Raw genomic sequence first — 9417 nt, 5'->3', positions numbered from 1 at the left:
TCCTCAGCAAATACAAGGAAGCCAGTAGACCATCATATAAAAGGGGTACAAACCATGACCGAGTGGAGTTGTCCTAAAAACGCAGGGTTCTTTCAACATACCCAAATGAACATGTTCCTAGGACACAGGGTAAGCCACAAGTGATCATCTGACTCGAGGTACACAAAGTTCTGGCAAACTACAACTTCTCTGATGATAGCATGAACAAGCAAGAGCCTACGAGGAGAAGATAACTTCCTCAACCCAATAGTGAGAGCACCCATGAAACCCCACAGCTAATGCTACACTCAGTGGTGAAAAACCAGTAGCTGTCTCCCTACAGACAGGAAGAGGAGAAGGGTGCCTGTTCTCACCACTGCTATTCGACACGGTCCTGCTGCGTTAGACCATAATTAGGTCAGAAAAAGAAATGAAAGGCAAACATCTCCAAAAGAAAGAAAGGGAGCTATCAGTATTTTCTGATGGTCTTGGATGTGAAAAATTCTAAGACATCCAGGAAAACCTATTAAACCTTAAAAGCAAGTTCAGTAAGGTTACAAAACTCAAGATCAAAATAAAAAGTCAACCATGTTTTATACACAAAAGTAAGACTTGGAAATGAAGTGAAGGAAACACTTTCAGTGGCAGAAGCATAAAAAGGAATAAATTGCTTAGCAATAAACTTGAACAAAGAATTGTAAAGCCATCGAAAGTCGGCACACTATAGTGACACTGGCATACCTGGTTTATTGGCACTCAGTCCACATCACTGAGACATAGAGGACACATGCTCATAAACAAGCAAGGGGAGGAATAAGAAGTGGCACTCATGCCCAATTCAGGATCATTCCGCACAGAGGAGAATGATGGCGTCATTTTCAGGAAAATGGGTGGGACTAGGTACCATCGTGTTAAACATCAGCCAGATGCAGGCGGGTACAGTGTTGCCAGCTCCCTCTCCTATGTAGAATACCAAGTACGGAGGGTGACATGAGGTGGGCAGGAGACGATTAGACAGGAAGGAGAGGGTGGGGAGGAGGTGGGAGGGAAGCTGATGGGGGACGGGTTTGGTCACCATATGCTGCCTGCAGGTGTGAAAATGCTGCAGGGAAAATTCAGTGTTCTGTAAAATAAATCTAGGCTATGGAAATACAGGTAGAAATAGAGAATTGCAAAAGTTGCACCCTGAAAATATGGTAATAGAAGTCATATGTGACTTGTATTGTCTGTAATGTCTGTTTCAATGTGGAAATTTGACAAAATTCCATAAAAGGCAGCTGAGGGATGCTGGGACAAGATGTGTCTGAACCATGCCTTGCGGCCTGCACTCGGGACTTTCTCAAGGGCTGCAGATAAGATCTCCCAGCTTAGGGCACTCAGACACACCAGGCGGCTCCTTGCTCCAGGCTTTTCCCTGCAAGAGATCATGATTTCACTTCAGGTCGAGCAGAGAAGAGGGCTGACAGGAAATAACAGCTCCTGTGCCCTCGCTGGGTCAAGGCTACAGGAAGCACCTAGGTTTTTCGTGAATAATCTGCTTCCTGCCAAGGAAGAGGCCCTAAGGACTCTCCATCCTAGACGGATAGCAACTGGCTCCTCCTGTGTGGATCTGGGGGGTATGCAACAATGGGGTGATGCAGGCTGAGCCACCATTGGAAGCTGCAGTGGATTTGGGGTCACTAAGGGCTAAGGGCTGCTCCCGTCGCTTCCTGTCCTGATGATCACTGTGGCTGTGCTAGGAAGGGTGCAGCTGACCCCTCGTCCTGCCTAATGACCTGTTTGCCTGGGACAGCACAGCCACATGCACAAACCGGAACACGCAGTCCCCTGGCTTTGAAGACCTTAAAGTGCAGGTCGCAGAATGGTAGCTCAGTGCTTCTCACATGGTCTCCGACCTCAGAATCCCCTAGAGAGCGTGGTTCCTGGATCCACCCCGGGTTTCCTTATCAGTGGTGGCCTCTGTTTTGTTTCTTCCCTTTACTTTTTTTTTCAGTTTTCCTTTGGTTTTAGAACTATCTTGTGTTTGCTTCCCCTTCCTGTGCAATACCTTTACTACATTTTAAATTCCATATTTGAATTTAAATCTTATTCCTAGAATTTTTCTCCCATTTTGCAAGGAAAGCACAGGAAAGCAGTACCAATGGTATTTTTTTTCAGACAGGATGGTCCTGTTTGCTTTACATCCAAGGCTGTACAGTGTATCTTGGGATGTGTTAAAGCAGGTTATTTGTTTCTTTTTAACTTTTGAATGAATTTACTTCATATAAAAGCTTGGGATCCAAGCAACATAAAAGTAGTTTCTTAGACACAGTGTCGTGAAGATTCCATACACTCCGCGGAAAGCAGGCAAAAACAAGTGTCTCAGTCGGTGTTGTGTTGCTGTAACAAAACAAGGAGGCTACCTGACTTCTAAAGAACACGCCAGTCTTTGCAACAACGCTCTTGCCAGAACTAACCAAGGTCCTAAAAGAATTACCTGGATTTTTTTTCAAAGGCAGCGTCCCTAATGAGACGCCTAATCACCTCCCCTGTGGCCACATCTCCTTAAGGGTTCACGGTTTCCCTCCACCGCAAGCTGGGAAGAAAGCTTCCAAGGCCTGGCCTCTTGGGGAAGACCCTCCACCACAGCACAGGCTGCTGGGTTTGCTGCTCTTCCTATTTTATTTGCTCTGCCAAAACTGTGAAATCAAGCCACACCGTCTCCCTGTCTGAATGCTTCCGTGAGCCTGCCTTCTGTGAGGCTGTGTGCACAGAGGTACTTAGTGCTGGCAGAGGTTGAAGACAGTGTGTGGCCACGCCAGAGCAGACGGTATCAGGTATAAAACTGTCCAGTCAGGAACTTGCAGAAATTGTCATTGTTTCCCAGTGCATTCTTATAACTGAGCCTGCTAACGAAACCAGAGCTCTGTACGTGAAGAACGACTTCCTTTCAGGAACTGAATTCAAAACTGGGGCTTGGACCTCAGCCAAGGTGCAGAGTGTGCAAGATTACTGTTTGGCACGTCAGGATTCCTGGTGCTGAGACTCCGAAGGGCCACTCCCATGAGACTGGAAGCTTTGGTAAGGCAGGTACATGGCTTAGCGTGGAGGGAACTTTCTCTGTGCCGTATCCAACAGTGACTGAGGACATCTAGTCCTGCTCTGGGCTCCGAGAAGTTCTGCCGTTGTCTTAGGAAAGTAAGCTTCACACGTGACTCATTTCTACTTTCACTGGATGCTTTCTTCCAGGGGGTGTTTGGGAAGAAAGTGCAAGATGTGACCCTCTGATGACTCATATTGACTATGTCTAGATGAGGACTCCCCCCTCCTTTATTTAGGTCACTCTGGTGGACAGTTTGTTTCTCAGAGTGCTGGGAAGGCAAATCACCTCCTTGTGAGCGACCCTCCCGATTGCTGGAAGCTCTGAGTGGTCAGTGGTCTCCACATCAGCAGACATGGGCTGCCCCACCTTCAGACAGTTCTGGTGCGATGTCTCACAGGGAGCAGGGCAGCTGACAGACCTGCACGATATATTTCAGCATTTCCTCAGGTACCTAAATCCACACTTACTGGTTATTCAAAAACAAGCACAGTCCAAGCTATGCCTTGTAAAAGTGGAAATAGGAGTATCTGTTGTAGCCTAATACTGCTTTCGCTTTGGGCCTGCCACAGCTCTATGGCATGGGCCAGAGCCTCATTGAGACTACAAATCCAAGTTTCCTTGTTGCCGAATGGAGGTCAGCAGCTGTAATAAGAGGCTCAAACGAGAAAGGCTGGGTGAGTCCACTGGCCTGGAAACCCCACTGCAGCAAATCCAATTAGGCTGCATGCGGTCCACTGATGTGTTAGTGCATTTCCTCCTTGGTTCCCAGAAAGTCTATAGAATCAGGCATTTGTTTCAAATCTAGACATGCAGCAGAATGATGACTGATACTTTTAGTAGTATGCTAGAGCATTTTCTAACAAGCCAGTCTGGTGGTCTGGTTTGACCCAATTGTTAAGTAAGACAAACGCTGACAGTTTCTAACCTGCTGATATCAGAGGCTGATTTGAAGGAGCTGACTAGTTTAGACTGGAGTGGAGAAATGACCCTCAACAGTGGCAGGATTTTATTGCCCTGTATAAACTAACCAGTCTTAATTCAGTGCATATTTAAAAAACTTTAAAAGGAATTATACTTAATATGCAGAAAAGGGAACACATTGTGGACAAATCAATAGTCTGTCCCAAATGAAGTATGATGTGTATGTTATGATTACTTGTACATTGTGTAGCATTGGGTCCTGGGTAGTTTCCAGTTCCTGGCTATTAAATATAAAGCTGCTATAAATATTCTTATGCATGTCTTTTTGCTGGTGTGTCTACACGCTAACATTGGTCATGAACCTAAAAGCGAAACTGATGAACCACAGAACAGGGACAGCTTCGTTGACAGTAGGTGTTGTCACAGAGCTTCTCAAAATGTTTTCGTGAATATCCACACCCACCAGGAAGATCTGAGAACTCTAGTTGCTGGAAATCTTTACTAACATATGGTATTTTTTTTCTCTTTTTTATTTTTACCATCCTGATAGGTGTAGCCCTGATAATTCATTCTGGTTTAAATACATTTCCTTGATGCTTAATGGAGGTCAAGAGTTCTTCAGACATTTCTTGGCTGTTTTATGTCTTCTCTGTTTAATATTTTGTTTGTATTTCCACTGGGTTATCTGAATTTTTTTTTCTTTTTTTGGTACCAGGGATTGAACTCACAACCTTGTGCTTGCCAGGCAGGTGCTTTACACTGTTGAGCCCAATCCCTGGCCCCTCTGAATTTTTCTTATTGGCATTTTTAATATATTCTGCTTAAGAAAACTTTGTCAGATATGGCTATTCCAAATGTGTTTTCTAGCTCTGTAGCCTTTTTGGATTAAATCAATATTCTTTGCCCACCTTACTTCGGTCTTCTGTTAAGGATCATTCACATAACTGCACAGGAGAGCTTCCTTCAGGACTATGTATTTGCGTGGGTCATTCTATCTAAATTTGCCGTGATATTAATTACTATATTAATTACTACTGATTACTATATTAATTACTATATTAATTAGTACTGATTACTATAAGCTCAAAATAAGACAGTATCTGTCTCCTAGGACAAGCTCTCAAGGTTTATTCTTCAAGATTTTCCTGGATACTCTTCATCTTACATTTCTGCAGAGTTTTTGAAATCATCTGTCAATTCCCTCACCCCCCACAAACCTGTAGTGATTGTGATTCACATTGCAATGAATTTATAAATTAATTTGGAGAGAATGGTGTTGTGGCAATATTGACTCTTCAGGGGTTAGATCTGGTATTTCTCTACTCTTCCACAGACACTTTAAAATTTCTCTTATCTACTTCTGTATGTTTTCACTCGAGAATGTACATAGTTTTCATCAGGTTTACTTTTGGATAACTGCTGTTTTGATGATACTGGGCATGATATCATTTTAAAAATTTTATTTATAGCTATGTCTCCACTTACTGCATTCACAGTTATTGATTTTAATTTTTTTTAATACAAGTTAAGCAGTTATAGCAACTATGCATCCAGCAAGTCTATTGGGGCCTTTTACCCACACTTTGTGTCTCTGTGGTGTCACAGACGCTAATTCTTGATATTTCAAGCTTTTTCACTCGTATTTCTTTACCTGTTCGGATGATCTGTGATCAGTGGTCTCTGAGGTTGTATTTGGAGTTGTTTTGGATCACTGTGAACCTCAATGGTGAGGCTGCAGTTAGTCAATAAAGGTGCTTGTGTTCTGACTGCTCTGTGGACCTGCAGTTTCCCCTTCACCCCTGTCTTTTCCAGTCCCTGGGACACACAGCAGTGACACTGAGATCATTGGTAAGCAGTGAATGATGGCTTCGAAGTGAGCAAGAGGAGAGGTTGCCTGTTTAAATTGAAAGCTAAAAGCGTTTCAGCTTCGTGGCAAAGGCGTGCCACAAACTAAGCCAGGCCAGAAGCTGGGACTTCTCATGCCACGGCTGGTCAGAGTGTGAAGGAGAAGGGAACGTTCTGGAAGGAGATTAAAAGTGCTGCTCTAGGGAGTTCAGGCATGCTGGGAAAGTGAGATAGCCTCCTGGCTCTCCTGGAGACAGTTTTAGTGGTCTGAATGGAAGACTTTTCCTTCCTCGAGAGCCTGCTGCAGGATGAGGCCCAGTGCTCCTCCAGCTCATGCAAACTGCAAGAGGAGAGAAGGGCAGTCTGCAGTGATCAGAGGCTCTCATGAGCTTCAAGGAAAGCAGCTTCTACCACACAAAAGTACCAGCAGAGCTGCTGCAGGTTAACCAGAAATGCCAGTTTGCACCACTGATGTAGGTGCTCATGCTACCCGGTGGGTTTACAGTGCAGGTGCATTAGGAAGATGCCCGGCAGGATGTTCACAGTTGAAGAGGAGAAGTCAGTGCCTGGCCTCAGGGCTTCGAAGAACCCTTTTGTTAGTCTAGTGCAACTTGTGACTTTAGAGTGAAATCAGTGTTCTTCTAAAAGTCTCAGTCCTCAGAGAAGGACAACACCTTGACTTTGCCCTGCTCTGTAAGAGGAACAGCAAGATCGTACAGTTGTGCATCTCTTTACAACATGGTTTACTGAGTATGTTAAGCCCAGAGTTGAGACCTACTGCTTAGAAAAAATAACATCTGTTCACAGTGTTACTGCTTCTCAGCGGTCCCGAGCCTCCCCACTTGGTGAAGCACCCTGTGTGTGAGACCTCTTTGAGTTCTGATTTTTCAGAAAAACCCATGTCACCAAGCACTGCTGATTTCTCTCCCCGGAGGAGGTCCTGTCTTGCCAAAGGCCAGTGCTCAGCTTGCAACCAGAAATGACAGGTGCCTTGCAAGACAAAAAAAAAAAAAAAAAAAAAGAATAAGAAAAGGGAAAAAAAGGTTGGCAATAATCTGATCACACCCTAATCACTCTTCTTCTCTGAAAACACTGGCTTCCAGCTCTTTGTTTTCTTAGCAGTTCTCTGACACTTTAATTGCAGTGCCCTGGTTTATTGGTTTGTTTAATCAGGGGGTAATCTCTGGCCACATCTCCTAGAAGGAGACTTTCTTGGCAGTCTTAATTGATGTCTGTTTCCTGACTAACTGTAGAAATCCATGTTGTTCTTAAAACTCTTGAGCTGGCGTTTCTTGGTCTTCTTTGCTCATCTTCTTGGTAACAAGTCAAATAACATTGAAGTTTTCTTTTCTTTTGCACTGAGGGTTGAACCACAACCTTGTACTTGCCAGGCAGGTGCTTACGCCACTGAGTTAAATCCCTGGCCCAACACTGAAGTTTCTACTTTGCACACCCAGGTTGGGCTCAGAGCAGAAAGCCTGTTTACAGTGGTAGCGCCTCTGAACTGGTGCCCTGGCTGATTAGTTCTGGCGTTTACCAAGGAAATAGGGGTGAAGGGGATGGGGAAGACTGGGGGCCGAGCCAGTGCGCCAGAAGACAGAGGGAGGGTGGGGTCCAAGGCCGGAAGCCTTTCCGTTCTTCTGCCTGACAATATGATTATCTGTAGTCTGAGTAAGCATATCCTGGCAGCGGGAATTTGTTTCGGATCAAGGAAATATTGCTAAGATACACTTGTAGCTAAAACTTGGAGCACAGAACTGAGGGGACATCCAACCCTAATCCAACCTCCATCTGCACCCCAGGGCGGAGAGTGGAGGTGCCCCTGGCAGTTCTGGAGTGGGGATCAGTACTACCACTTTTGTCTGTGAAGCGTGGGCCAGCCGTAGTTCATCTAAGGGAGTTAGTCTGTGATTGCCTGGTCTCCTGGGGGATGTTTGTGGGGACTTATGTGCCTGTCACCAAACCTCCTCAAGATAAATGATGGGAGACTGTGGCAGAGGAGAGAGGAAAGTGATCGAGAGGGAAAACTGAGCTACAACTCACTTTTCTGAGAAATCTTGCAGAAGTTCGTCCCTTTTGGAAAACCCCTGGGTGAATCCATGCGTGTGACCCACGAAGGTGGCGTGTGTACGTGAGGGGAGGCTTTGCGTTCACTGCCATGTGATGAGTGTGACACAGTTCCTACACTTCATGGGTTTTCAAAGAAAATTTTACGGCTTAGCAGTGGAGATGTGTGGAGGAATCTTGTGGGAGAAGCATTTTATTTAGCAAAGTAGTGATGGCAGTCAGTTTTCTGATATCCTGAAATGTGCACAGACAGGCGTGCACGTGCGCGCGTGCGTGTACACACACACACACACACACACACACACACACACGCCGGGGGACGGGATGGATAGGAAAAAGAGTCCATTTCAAACCTGACATCTTCTGCTTTTTATTACTGCTCTATTATGAAATGTCTGGCTTCAGATTTATGGGAAAGCTGTGGTAATCAACACAATGTGGCACAAAGCCGGAGCCCAGAAACAGAGGCAACACACGGAGCACTGACCTGGGGAGGCTCAGGAGGGGAGGGGGAGAGACGCCACCGGAGCACCCGGACCCAGTGAAATACACAGCTTCCATCTGCATTTCACACCACCCACATGTGCGCTGTGTGTGCAGGTACAGACATGCACACACGCACACACACACACACACACACACACACACAGAGGATAGGTGCACACAGAAGGTAACTCCATTCATAATTCTAGGAAATAAAACCTATCACAGCCATAACATAGCATAGCATAACATAATCTGATCGACAGAGGCAGAAGCACAACAGTGGCGCTCCAGGGAGGAGGCAGCATCCCGGCCTGCAAGAGGGTTTTGGCTTTGTGGGCGAGCCCATCATCTCAGCCACCTCGCCCGGACTCTGACCTTCATGTCACGTCCCTCCCCACACGTTCCCCTGCCTGTTGCCGCTGCGGCCCCGCCTTCCCCTCACTCACACATGGTTCCCGCTCACCGAGGAGTGATGCTGCCAAGGCTTTGTTTTTGGTGGCGGTGGTGGAGTGGTCACGATGGGAAAAAGGCAAAATGAAACTCTCAGCTTCTGTTTGCAGCTGAAGTGTTTGCAGTGCCAATAAAGAATGCAGAAAGAGAAGCTGATTTTATCAGTCATGAGGTCCTTCTGTTCCTATTTTCTTCATTTTTTTTTTTTAAAACAAGAATGAATATTGAATTTTCTACATTGGTGGCAAGGGAAACTAGGAAACCACTGTGGAAATCAGTATGGAGAATCCTCAAAAAACTAGAACTAGGAACTCTATATGACCCAGCTCGGCCCCTGCTTTGTAGGTCTCTTCCTGAAAGAGTTAGAGATGTCACATTACAATGATCCGTGTGTGCTTACATTCATAGGAACACATCTCATAACAGAGAAATCTTAGAAGCAGCCTGTGGTCCATCAATGGATAAATAGGTAAAGAAAACACAGTGTTTATCTACCATGGAATACAACTCTGCCATGAAGAGGGATAGAGTTTGTAGAATATGGATGCACCTTGAGACATGTAAGGGTAAATATTGCATGGTTTCTT

The sequence above is a fragment of the Cavia porcellus genome, unplaced genomic scaffold (genome assembly GCF_034190915.1).
Source record: "Cavia porcellus strain 051 isolate PalLab524CR breed Dunkin Hartley unplaced genomic scaffold, mCavPor4.1 scaffold_18, whole genome shotgun sequence".
In the NCBI taxonomy this organism is placed as follows: Eukaryota; Metazoa; Chordata; class Mammalia; order Rodentia; family Caviidae; genus Cavia; species Cavia porcellus.
Note: the sequence above shows the minus strand (reverse complement) of the source record.